General features: G+C 45.8%; 1 protein-coding gene across 6 annotated transcripts in view; it reads right to left on the reverse strand.

The window, feature by feature from the left end:
- LOC125464294 (unconventional myosin-XVIIIb-like) overlaps window positions 1–13,186 on the reverse strand; it is a 370,537-nt gene that overhangs the window by 35,135 nt on the left and 322,216 nt on the right. The gene's annotated exons all lie outside the window — the stretch shown is intronic.

Consider the following 13,186-nt stretch of genomic DNA (forward strand, 5'->3'; position numbering starts at 1 on the left):
GGAAAGATGAAATCAGAACCCCTGATGGATGGGGAGACTGAGTTCCCAAGGAGGGCATTGGCTTTAGTGTGGCCAGGCAGGTGGAGATACCTCAAGACCTGCCTGGAGAGTTGGCCTCACAGTTTGCCTCCTGGATGCTGGCTGAAAGCTTGACGACCCCAATGACCACAGGCTGACGACTTTTCTGGCAGCCCTTGACAATTGGCCCAGGCTGTTAGCACTACAACAGTGCCATTAAACAAGCCAGTTGTACAGAAGTGCAAATTCCTGGCCTCATCATGGGGCAAACAACCCTGCTCTAAATCCTTTTTTATATAAAATGGGCATTTACTGAGATAAGAAGGAAAGGAGCAGACTTCCTTCATGCATGGGAAGGTCATGGCTGAGTGGCAGTATCAACAGGCTATAACCCAAAGACACAGTTGATGTTCTGGGACCCAGGTTCAAATAGTGGAATTTGAATTCATTTTTTCTTAAAAATCTCAAATTAAGAGTCTTGACTGCTTTAATTGTTATTAGTTGCTGGGGAGAAAACCCATCTGGTTCACTAATGTTCTTTAGGGAAGGAAATTTGTTATCCTTACTTGATTTGTCCTATACGTGACTCCAGAAGGACAGCAATGTGGTTGACTCTTAACTGACTTGATGGGCAATAAATGCTTGTTTTGCACAGATACCCACATCTCAACAATGGTTTTTCTTTTAAATTAGCATTTTCTGGGGAGCTCATTCGGTCTTTGTTGGATAGCTATATGATTGGAGAAATCAGAAATTACACTATGAATATTTCTCTCAACCTTCCTGTCTGTTGACTTCATTAGAGACATATGCTAGGAGAGGTTTGTCATCAATGTGAGGCAATATATTTTGTAAAGAAACCAAATATGGCTTTAAAATGGATACAAGTCTTACTAAATGGCTCCCAGAATCCACATGATTATCCTTGTGGAGTCAACTGGTGTTGGAATCAGACAACATTAACTCGAGAAGACTTGTAAGAAATCTTTTGATCTCAACAATTTTTTTTCAAGGGTTAACAGAGACTCATTGGCAATGGCTTCCTGAGAAACATGAATGAGTCTTCCTATCCTACCAGAGATCTGACAGAATGAGACTCGTCCAAGACAATGGCTAAGAGAGTGAAGTAGTTAATGACTTTGACCAAGAGATAATGGAAGGGTCTGTGATCCTACCTTCATACTTCACATGGTGGCATGATTTGACAGTTTGGAATAGAAATTATTTTTAAGTTTTGCAGCATGCAAAAGTCAGGCTACATGCAAACATTGTGTGCAGGTATTTCACAGCAGAACTATATAAACCCCAACAGGGAGCATTGGGTGTTATACTAGACTGCCAAGAGCTGCAACTTCCAATGCTATAAAACCAAAACAAAGAAACTTTCATTCACTCCCAGGACCTGTTCTGTTCATTCCACTTTTGGGAACAGTCTCTAACTATTCAACTGCAAAACCTCACCATTGCTAACTTGGCTTCAAGTTGTAACACTTCAGAAAAAGAATCTTCAAGCAAGCCAGGCCAGCGATGACATTAAAGGTGGGTTTCATTTGCAGCTTCATACATAAAACTTTTATCCTGACTAACCTTCAATCTTTGCATCTGTATTTTGGCTGATAGCTTTCTCACTTTTTAAGTAACCTTCAGCAACACAGTTACGTAACACACTAACCTTTTTATCTTGCTCAAAGCAGTGCTGCTGGTTATTTTTAAGTTGAAACACTTGATCATGAAAAAGCAGGTGACATATGCTTAGCTCACAGACCACTCTGAGGGGACACCTGGTAAATGAGCATGACATGTGCAACGAACAGCTGATCCAACATTGGCTATTTCACAGGATTGTTCAGAGTCAAAATGACCTCCACTGCCTTTCTGAAACAAACCTAGGTTGGACAGAACGATGCACAGATGCAGAGCATGACTCCTCCTCTACTGCCGTGCAATATGATTCAGCCTCAGCTGTTAATCCATTTAATCCCCGTCCATTAATCCAACGTTAATTCTCCTATTTCCCACACCAAGTCCCTCTCTTGTCTCTCTCGGCCTGTGTTGCCATGGAGACGGTCCAAACATATTGTGTAGAGAGCCCATGCAACAGCAGCAGCCAGAACCTTTCAGTTTATCTGTTTTAAACTGGATTCTGACATATGCTGACAATTAAAACAACAGGAGTTACCATTCAGTTCACAAATTGCACAACAAATCTCACACAAACACATGACATTTTTTGGGTTAATAAAATGTGAGGCTGGATGAACACAGCAGGCCCAGCAGCATCTCAGGAGCACAAAAGCTGACGTTTCGGGCCTAGACCCTTCATCAGAGAGGGGGATGGGGGGAGGGAACTGGAATAAATAGGGAGAGAGGGGGAGGCGGACCGAAGATGGAGAGTAAAGAAGATAGGTGGAGAGAGTGTAGGTGGGGAGGTAGGGAGGGGATAGGTCAGTCCAGGGAAGACGGACAGGTCAAGGAGGTGGGATGAGGTTAGTAGGTAGCGGGGGGTGCGGCTTGGGGTGGGAGGAAGGGATGGGTGAGAGGAAGAACCGGTTAGGGAGGCAGAGACAGGTTGGACTGGTTTTGGGATGTAGTGGGTGGGGGGGAAGAGCTGGGCTGGTTGTGTGGTGCAGTGGGGGGAGGGGATGAACCTGGCTGGTTTAGGGATGCAGTAGGGGAAGGGGAGATTTTGAAACTGGTGAAGTCCACATTGATACCATATGGCTGCAGGGTTCCCAGGCGGAATATGAGTTGCTGTTCCTGCAACCTTCGGGTGGCATCATTGTGGCACTGCAGGAGGCCCATGATGGACATGTCATCAAGAGAATGGGAGGGGGAGTGGAAATGGTTTGCGACTGGGAGGTGCAGTTGTTTGTTGCGAACTGAGCGGAGGTGTTCTGCAAAGCGGTCCCCAAGCCTCCGCTTGGTTTCCCCAATGTAGAGGAAGCCGCACCGGGTACAGTGGATGCAGTATACCACATTGGCAGATGTGCAGGTGAACCTCTGCTTGATGTGGAATGTCATCTTGGGGCCTGGGATGGGGGTGAGGGAGGAGGTGTGGGGGCAAGTGTAGCATTTCCTGCGGTTGCAGGGGAAGGTGCCGGGTGTGGTGGGGTTGGAGGGCAGGTTGGAGGGCTCCACACTGCCCTCCAACCCCACCACACCCGGCACCTTCCCCTGCAACCGCAGGAAATGCTACACTTGTCCCCACACCTCCTCCCTCACCCCCATCCCAGGCCCCAAGATGACATTCCACATCAAGCAGAGGTTCACCTGCACATCTGCCAATGTGGTATACTGCATCCACTGTACCCGGTGCGGCTTCCTCTACATTGGGGAAACCAAGCGGAGGCTTGGGGACCGCTTTGCAGAACACCTCCGCTCAGTTTGCAACAAACAACTGCACCTCCCAGTCGCAAACCATTTCCACTCCCCCTCCCATTCTCTTGATGACATGTCCATCATGGGCCTCCTGCACTGCCACAATGATGCCACCCGAAGGTTGCAGGAACAGCAACTCATATTCCGCCTGGGAACCCTGCAGCCTAATGGTATCAATGTGGACTTCACCAGTTTCAAAATCTCCCCTTCCCCTACTGCATCCCTAAACCAGCCCAGTTCGTCCCCTCCCCCCACTGCACCACACAACCAGCCCAGCTCTTCCCCCCCACCCACTACATCCCAAAACCAGTCCAACCTGTCTCTGCCTCCCTAACCGGTTCTTCCTCTCACCCATCCCTTCCTCCCACCCCAAGCCGCACCCCCCGCTACCTACTAACCTCATCCCACCTCCTTGACCTGTCCGTCTTCCCTGGACTGACCTATCCCCTCCCTACCTCCCCACCTACACTCTCTCCACCTATCTTCTTTACTCTCCATCTTCGGTCCGCCTCCCCCTCTCTCCCTATTTATTCCAGTTCCCTCCCCCCATCCCCCTCTCTGATGAAGGGTCTAGGCCCGAAACGTCAGCTTTTGTGCTCCTGAGATGCTGCTTGGCCTGCTGTGTTCATCCAGCCTCACATTTTATTATCTTGGAATCTCCAGCATCTGCAGTTCCCATTATCTCTGACATTTTTTGGGTCTGTTTCTGACAGTTCAAAGTGATGCCTACTTGATCTGTTGGGGGGCTTCACACATGCTTATACCAGTCTAACATACGAAATGAGGCTGATATTGACTAACATAGGACAGCGGTGACGTGTCTAGTCTGCGCAAGGCTTAGTGCAAAGCATTTTCCATTAAATCTCAATATTGTTTAATCAACTCCCTTTGTGTCTGTGGTATTTGCAATTTGAAAATGAATCCGAGCTTGACTCACTGATAACAATACGTAGAGTTTATAATTAGCTCAATGAGACATCTGATAATGGGCTGGTTCTTGACAATTGTTAGTCTTTGTAATAAGAGAGGCTGCAGCATGATGCTTGAATATTGATTCCTGTCTCTTACGTAAATCACTGGATAGGTCCCAGCTGGAGTATTGTGTCTAATTGCGGGCAGAGTTTAGGAAGAATTTCAAGGCCTTGAAGATGAGACAGACGCTCACAAAAACGAAATGATCGGGTCTTCAGTTATCTGGACAGATTAATGAAATTGAGATTTCCTATTTACAGTATCAAAGGTTATAGGGTGGTTTATTAAAGACATTCAAAATCTTGCACAGCTTAATACAGTGAGGAGAAATGGATTCCATTGGCTGTAGGAGCTGTATCAGAGGACACAGCTTTAAAGAGATTCACAAAAGAGCCAGGGATGAGGAGAATTTGAATTTAAATGCAGTGAGTTGTTATAGTCTGGGATATACTGCCTGAAACAGTCATGGAGACACATTCAACCACAACTTTCAAACCAGAATTGGATAAATGCTTGAAAGGGGTAAAAATCCATGGCGAGGAAGAGAGTGCAACAGATTATGAACAACAGAACAAAGGAATTAGAATTGAATAACATGTTTTATTTTGATGTTTTCCAAGTACAAAACAGTTGAAAAGGCAAATAAACCTTGACAGTGAGGCTATCCAATGCTGGTGAGACCAAGTACTAAAAAGCCATCAATATAACATAGCGACCAAGAATTCGAATCAGGAATTCATATAAAATTTCTTTCCCCAGAGAATGCTGAGAATCTAGAATGTACAGGTTGAGGAAAATAGAATGATGCTTTGAAAGGAAAGTTGAATAAACTTATGGGGGGTGTGGTTACCCCTGCTGCCTAACAGCGCCAGGGACCCGCGTTCGATTCTACCCTCAGGTGACTGTCTGTGTGGAGTTCGCATATTCTCCCCGTGTCTGCATGGATTTCCTTTGGGTGCTCTGGTTTCCTCCCACAGTCACAAAGATAACCAAGTTAGGTGGATTGGTCATGCTATTGCCCATAGTGTCCAGGGAATTCACTCTTGCAGGGATAGGATAGGCGAGTGCGTCTGAGTGGGATGGTCTTGGGAGCGTCAGGATGGACTCAATGGGCCTATTGGTCTGTTTCCATACTTTGGGGATTCTATGATTCCTGAGGTACAGAAGGAGCAGAAATAGTTACATAAAGAGCAGCGATTATAAATACTAGGATGAATCTAACAAACCAACCAGCCTTGTACTTTCTCATCTTTTGTAATCTGCTAGGATACCTGAGCTCGAGGAACATTAGCCAGTTTGGATTAAAATGAATTTCCTGTTAAAATGAAGGGATGCAGTATCCAAAGAAGCTTTTATTGTGTGACCTGCCTACTGGAAGTGACTTGATTGATGTTTTGCTTGGCTTATTGTCACGTGTACCGAAATACAGTGAAAAGCTTTGTTTACAAGCAGTACAGGTAGATCACACCAAGCAAAGGATATACAGGTGAAAAAGACTTGGAGACATACACGTTATATTAAAGATTACGTTATTTGAGACTAGAATCCATTCAACAGTCTGGTAACTGCTGGAAAGAAACTGTTCCTGAACCTGCTTGTGCGATGGGTCTTTAACATTGACCACCTTTCTGCGGCAGCAAGCTGTGTAAATGGAGTCCATGGGTGGAAGGTTGGCTTCTGTGATGGCCTGGGCTGTGTACACCATCTTCTGTAATTTCTTATGGTCCTGGGCAGAGCAGTTGCCAAAACAGGCCGTTTTGCACCCGGATAGTCTGCTTTCAATGGGGCATCTGGTGGTGAGGAACCTTATGGACATGTCAAATTTCCTGAACTGCCTGAGGAAGGAGGCATTGTTGTGCCTTCTTGACCGTCATATCTACGTGGGAAGTTCAGGACAGGCTGTTGGTTATTGTCACTGCAAGGGACTTGATGCTTTTCACTCTCACAACCTCAGTTCTGTGATGTAGATGGCGGTGTGTTCTCCTCCTTTCTCCCTGAAGTCAGTGATCAGTTCTTTAGTTTTGCCGATGTTGAGAGACAGATTGTTCTCATTGCATCATGTCACCAAGCCCTCTATCTCTCCCTTCTGTATTTTGACCCTTCATTGTTAGATATCCGTCCCTCTAGGGTGGTGTCGTTAGTGAACTTGTTGATGGCGTTCATTTGGAATTTGGCAACACAATGGTAGGTGCACAGGAAGCACAGTAGCGGGGTTGAGGATGCATCCTTGGGGGGGGCTCCAGTGGAGGACGTGCATTTATCTATCCTTAGTGACTGCGGCCTCTGGATCAGAAAGCTGAGGATCCAACTGTAGAGGTCAGAGCCGACACCCAGATCATGCAGTTTTGAGAACAGTTGGAGGAGAAAATGGTGTTGACAGCTCCACCTTCAACAAACAGGGATAATATCATCTATTGGCTTCCAATATCATCCATGCTTGTTAAATGCAGAAGTTGCATGAGGCAAATTGGGCTTGGGTTTGAAATGCATTTGTGTTTCTTCATTTTACTTTCCACCTGCCCCCAGTCCTTCCTGTCCCTGGAGATCAAACCCTAACCCTCTCAACACACATACTTCAGGCCACCCCACTACCACACCAACCCCCCTACCCCAAAAACACACACACACACACACACACACACACACACACACACACACACACACACACACACACACACACACACGCACAGTGAGTTTGAAAACAAATTACCATCTTAGAGAACTCACTCCTGGCAATGACAATGCATGGATCCCATCAGAAACACCATATAAGGCACATGATTTAAAAATTATATTCGCTCTTTCACACTTTTCTGGTAAACACTGACTAATGATTCATTGATTTAACAAACTATATTTCAAAGAGTAATGAAGGAGACACAGTGGGAGGGAACACAGCAGGAGTCTAGGAAAATCATCAACTCCACTGCCTTTCAATATTCGGAGAAGCTCTGAAAAACCTCTCCAAGTAATGTATTAATAATAGTGTAACATCTGAAAAATAAATAGGCACACACAGGGATCAGCCTTTTCAATGTGTATAGAGAGGATATGTGACTTATGACAGTGAGTACTGGCAGTTCCCTCATGTATAAAAAATACTGTATATTTGTTACAAAGCATGGCTTTGTGAGGGGCAGGTCATGCCTCACAAATCTTGAGTTCTTTGAGGAGGTCACGAGACAGGTTGACGAGGGTCAAGCAGTGGATGTGGTGTACATGGACTTCAGCAAGGCATTTGATAAGGTTCCCCACGGCAGGCTCGTTCATAAAGTCAGGAGGTATGGGATACAGGGTGATTTGGCTGTCTGGATCCAGAATTGGTTGGCTGACAGGACACAGAGAGTGGTTGTAGATGGTAAGTATTCTGCCTGGAAGTCAGCGCTGAGTGATGTCCCACAGGGCTCTGTTCTTGGGCCTCTGCTCTTTGTAGTTTTTATAAATGACTTGGATGAGGAGGTTGAGGGGTGGGTTAGTATGTTTGCTGATGACACAAAGGTTGGAGGTGCCTTTGATAGTATTGAGGGCTATTGCAGGCTTCAGCGAGCCATTGGCAGAATGCAGAGCTGGGCTGAGAAACGGCAGATGGAGTTCAACCTGGATGAATGCAAAGTGATGCATTTTGGAAGGTCAAACTTAAATGCTGAATATAGGATTAAAGGCAGGATTCTTGGCAGTGTGGAGGAACAGCAGGACCTTGGTGTTCAAGTGCATAGCTCCCTCAAAGTTGCCACCCAAGTGGATAAGGTTGTTAAGAAAGCATATGGTGTTTTGGCTTTCATTAACAGGGGGATCGAATTTAAGAGCCACGAGGTTTTGCTGCAGCTCTACAAAACCCTGGTGAGACCACACTTGGAATATTGTGTCCAGTTCTGGTCGCCCTATTATAGGAAATATGTGGAGGCTTTGGAGAGGGTGCAAAGGAGGCTTACCAGGACGCTCTCTGAACTGGAGGGCTTGTCTTACGAGGAGAGGTTGACTGAGCTCGGACTTTTCTCTCTGGAGAGAAGGAGGAAGAGAGGTGACCTGATCGAGGTGTTCAAGGTATTGAGAGGCATGGATAGAGTCGATAGCCGGAGACTTTTCCCCAGGGCAGGATTGGCTGCTACGAGGGGTCATAGTTTTAAGGTGTTAGGAGGAAGGTATAGAGGAGATGTCAGAGGTAGGTTCTTCACCCAGAGAGTTGTGAGCACATGGCATACTTTGCCAGTGGTAGTCGTGGAAGCGGAGTCATTAGTGACATTTAAGCGACTGCTGGACATGCACATGGACAGCAGTGAATTGAGGGGAATGTAGGTTAGGTTATTTTATTTTTGGATTAGGATTAATCCACGGCACAACATCGTGGGCTGAAGGGCCTGTACTGTGCTGCACTTTTCTATGTTCTACGTTCTATTACACTTTATCCTTCACCTCCCTCTACCCCTGGCTTAGTCAATGCTGTAGTATAACCCAGGTGAGCCCAATGCTGCAATGTGCCAGGACAACTGCCAAGATACTGAATGGATTGGTAACTTTAACACAAATATATATACTTTTTTATTTAGTCACAGGATGTGAACATCTCTTGCTAGGCCAGCATTTATTACCCATAAGGTAATTAAGAGTTAATCACATTGCTGTCGTTTTGGGATCACATGTGGGCCAGGCCAGGTAAGGATGTCCCTAAAGGGCATTAGTGAACCATACACACAAAGTGTAGAAAATAGTCACAAAGAGTAAGTTTGAGAGGGGATTGATTTGAGTGAGCTGTTCAAAATCAGGAAGGGACTAGATGGATTGATAGATAGAAATTGTTCCCTTTGGTGGAAAGATTGTCATTGGCAACAGGATCAATGATGACCGGAGCAAAAATGTAAATAGGCAATGTGTCACTGGGATCTGGAATGTAACCCTGTGGAGTGTCTTGGGAGCAGATTCAATCATGGCCTTCAAAGGAGGTTTGGGTCATTATTTGAAGAGATTTTCAAATTATGAAGGAAAGGAAAGGCATTGGCGTATTGTTCTATTAGTCTTGCAGACAGCTGGCGCAGACACGAGGGGCCAAATGGCATTATTCTGTACTCTAACCATTCTGATTCTACAGAAGGAAAAACATGCAGGAAACCAAGAACAACCAACTTGCGGAGGACTGAATTTAAACCACCTCCACATTCAAGCATTCATTTTGCCACCAAATTTATTAGTTGCTGAAATCAGAAAAACACCAATAGAAATATATTGCAAAACAGAAGAGATCTCAATAACGTAGTTATGTTTCACCAGCTCTCCATAAATAAGAATGGAGCTTTTCAACCCCCTGTCTTTATTAATAAAAGATTATCTCCTTTTTACAACAATTCACCAGCCAATTGAAGAAGGAGGTAATTGTTGACTTGATTCCCCTGGTCATGTTTAAATTAGAAAATAGCACCATGTGGTACATTTTGATTAGAGAAGCACTTGAAACAGTTATCAGTTAGCTTGACACTATCATAAAAATGATTAACAATTTGCTTTATAACTGTTTTTTACTTCGTTTAGTGCCAATTATTCAATTATAACATGCACTCAGTATTCAGAATCATGTTCATCACCATGACAACCATTTAGGGCTTTTGTCTTCAAATCAATGTGCAATAGCACTCAAACTGTGAATACTGATTCTCTAAGATATTTAACTAAACCAACATAAAACAACTGGGCTATCATTTCTTAAGTGCTCCCTTTCTCATTACAAGCACCAAAAGCTATTCTGTTATCATCAGTTCTGTTCATATCAATATTAAAAGGATGCTGGGACCTAAGCCATAGAAGTCTAAAAGCTTTGCACACGATTTGGCCACTTGGCCTATTGTTTTCTGATCTTTACTGTAGCAAACCTCGGCTAAACCGATAGTCAACTGATCAGAGTCAAACCAGAACCAATCTTTACCTGGTATCAATGTATTCATTGGGAGAGATTTCTGAAGACGGGTCCAGACCCGAAACATCAGCTTTCCTGCTCCTCTGATGCTGCTTGATCTGCTGTGTTCATCCTGCTCTATATCTTGTTATCTCAATGTTTTCAATGAGTGAGTTGTTAATGGTGTATAACTCTGAGCTTAACTCACGCCCTGTCTCAGTAAGTGTCACTTTATACGTACTGAAAACAAATGCTGGAGACCACAGCAGGTCAGGTAGCATTCATGGAGAGAAAACGAGCTAAAATTTCAAGCCCTGATGAAGAGCCATCTAGACTCAAAACATTAGCTTGCTCTCTCTCCATGGATATTGTCTGACCCACTGTGATCGCCAGCATTTGTTGTTTTCAGTACAGATTCCAGCATCTGCAGTAATTTGCTCCTGTCACTTTATATGTGCCTGATTTACCTGCCCTCTGCCTGTATGGAAATGAACTCAATTGATACAATCATCAAAGTCCTGCTCTCACCAGTTAGCCAAGCGTCTTGACCCATTTCAATATTTAATGATTTTTGCTGGTGCTTTCCCTGACCTTTTTCTTTGACAAAGCATTCAATGTCACACTAGACTTGTAAATGAAGACATTTTTCTTTTTCCCCACTTCCTGTTTCTGATAGCCACCTGCTCAACCCTGACTGGCTGACCTGAAGAAATAGTCAACCTTAGCAAAACTCTTCACTATTTTAACATCACTTCCGCAACATTTTTTAAACCCTTCCCTGCTCCAGTCAAAATTATCACTGCCTCTCAAATCACCATGTAAAACTATAAATACTCCAATATTCTGATGTCAATGAAGAGGTGCCTAAAACTGCACACAACATTCTAACTGTAGCCTAACCAATGCCCTAAAACAAAGTTATTGTTTCTTTTGTCTCATATTTTGCACCCCTATTAAACAACTTGTAGAGATTGTAACACGGTCAGCCAGATGGCCCTTATAGAATGAGTTCCATGACTGGGGCTGTTGACCTTGTCCAATCAGAGAGCAAAAAGCAGGACAAATTCACTGCCCAATCACTACTCCAGCAGTCTACTCTCAATTATTAACAAAGTCATCAACAGTGCCATCAAGTGGTATTTGTACAGGATTAGCCCGTTCACTGATACTCATGGAATCCATACAGTGTGGAAGCAGGCCACTCAGCCCATTGAGCTGACACTGACCCTCCGAAGAGCAGACCACCCCAGACCCACTCCCTTACCCTGTCCACTTAGCCTGCACATCTCTGGACATTATGGGGCAATTTGGCATGGCCAATCTACCTAACCTCCATATCTTTAGACAGTGGGAGGAAACTGGAGCTCCCAGAGTAAATGCACACAGACAGAGGGCGAATGTGCCAACTCCACACAGACAGTCGCCCGAGGAAGGAGTCGAACATGGCTCCCTAGCGCTGTGAGTCTGCAGTGCTAACCACTAAGTTTGAGTTCCACCAGGACTCAGCTCCTGACCTCATTACAACCTGACACCTAAAGTGAATAAAAGTGCTGAACTCCAGAAAGGATTGATTGCAGGCAGCATTTGACATTGTAGTGATTGGAACCAGCTGGATCATGTTGACTATGAGATCCTTGATTGGGGTTATTAACCTGGGTAAATCTTGCTCCCCAGAGGAGCTCGAACAGTTCATCCACTTCACCAACACCTTCCACCCCAACCTCAAGTTCACCTGGGACCATCTCCAACACATCCCTCACCTTCCTGGAACTCTCACTCTCCATCTCAGGTAACCAGCTAGAAACTGATATCCATTTCAAGCCCACTGACTCCCACAGCTACCTAGAATACACCTCCTCCCACCCACCCTCCTGCAAAAATTCCATACCCTATTCCCAATTCCTCCGCCTCCGCTGCATCTGCTCCCAGGATGAGGCATTCCACTCCCGCACATCCCAGATGTCCACGTTCTTCCAGGACCGCAACTTTCCCCCCGCAGTGGTCAAGAACGCCCTTGACTGCGTCTCCAGCATTTCCCACATCCCTCACACCCCGCCCCCACCACAACCGCCCCAAGAGGATCCCCCTCGTTCTCACATACCACCCCACCAACCTCCGGATACAACGCATCATCCTCCGACACTTCTGCCATCTACAATCCGACTCCACCACCCAAGACATTTTTCCATCCCCACCCCTGTCTGCTTTCCGGAGAGACCACTCTCTCCGTGACTCCCTTGTCTGCTCCACACTGCCCTCCAACCCCACCACACCCGGCACCTTCCCCTGCAACCGCAGGAAATGCTACACTTGCCCCCACACCTCCTCCCTCACCCCTATCCCAGGCCCCAAGATGATTTTCCATATCAAGCAGAGGCTCACCTGCACATCTGCCAATGTGGTATACTGCATCCACTGTACCCGGTGTGGCTTCCTCTACATTGGGGAAACCAAGCGGAGGCTTGGGGACCGCTTTGCAGAACACCTCCGCTCAGTTCGCAACAAACAACTGCACCTCCCAATTGCGAATCATTTCAACTCCCCCTGTCATTCTTTAGATGACATGTCCATCATGGGCCTCCTGCAGTGCCACAATGATGCCACCCGAAGGTTGCAAGAACAGCAACTCATATTCTGCCTGGGAACCCTGCAGCCCAAAGGTATCAATGTGGACTTCACAAGCTTCAAAATCTCCCCCTCCCCCACTGCATCCCAAAGCCAGCCCAGCTCGACCCCTCCCCCCACTGCATTCCAAAACCAGCCCAGCCTGTCTCCGCTTCCCTAACCTGCTCTTCCTCCCACCCATCCCTTCCTCCCACCTCAAGCCGCACCTCCATTTCCTACCTACCACCTCATCCCACCTCCTTGACCTGTCCGTCTTCCCTGGTCTGACCTATCCCCTCCCTACCTCCCCACCTATACTCTCTCCACCTA

The sequence above is a fragment of the Stegostoma tigrinum genome, chromosome 26 (assembly GCF_030684315.1).
Source record: "Stegostoma tigrinum isolate sSteTig4 chromosome 26, sSteTig4.hap1, whole genome shotgun sequence".
NCBI lineage: Eukaryota > Metazoa > Chordata > Chondrichthyes > Orectolobiformes > Stegostomatidae > Stegostoma > Stegostoma tigrinum.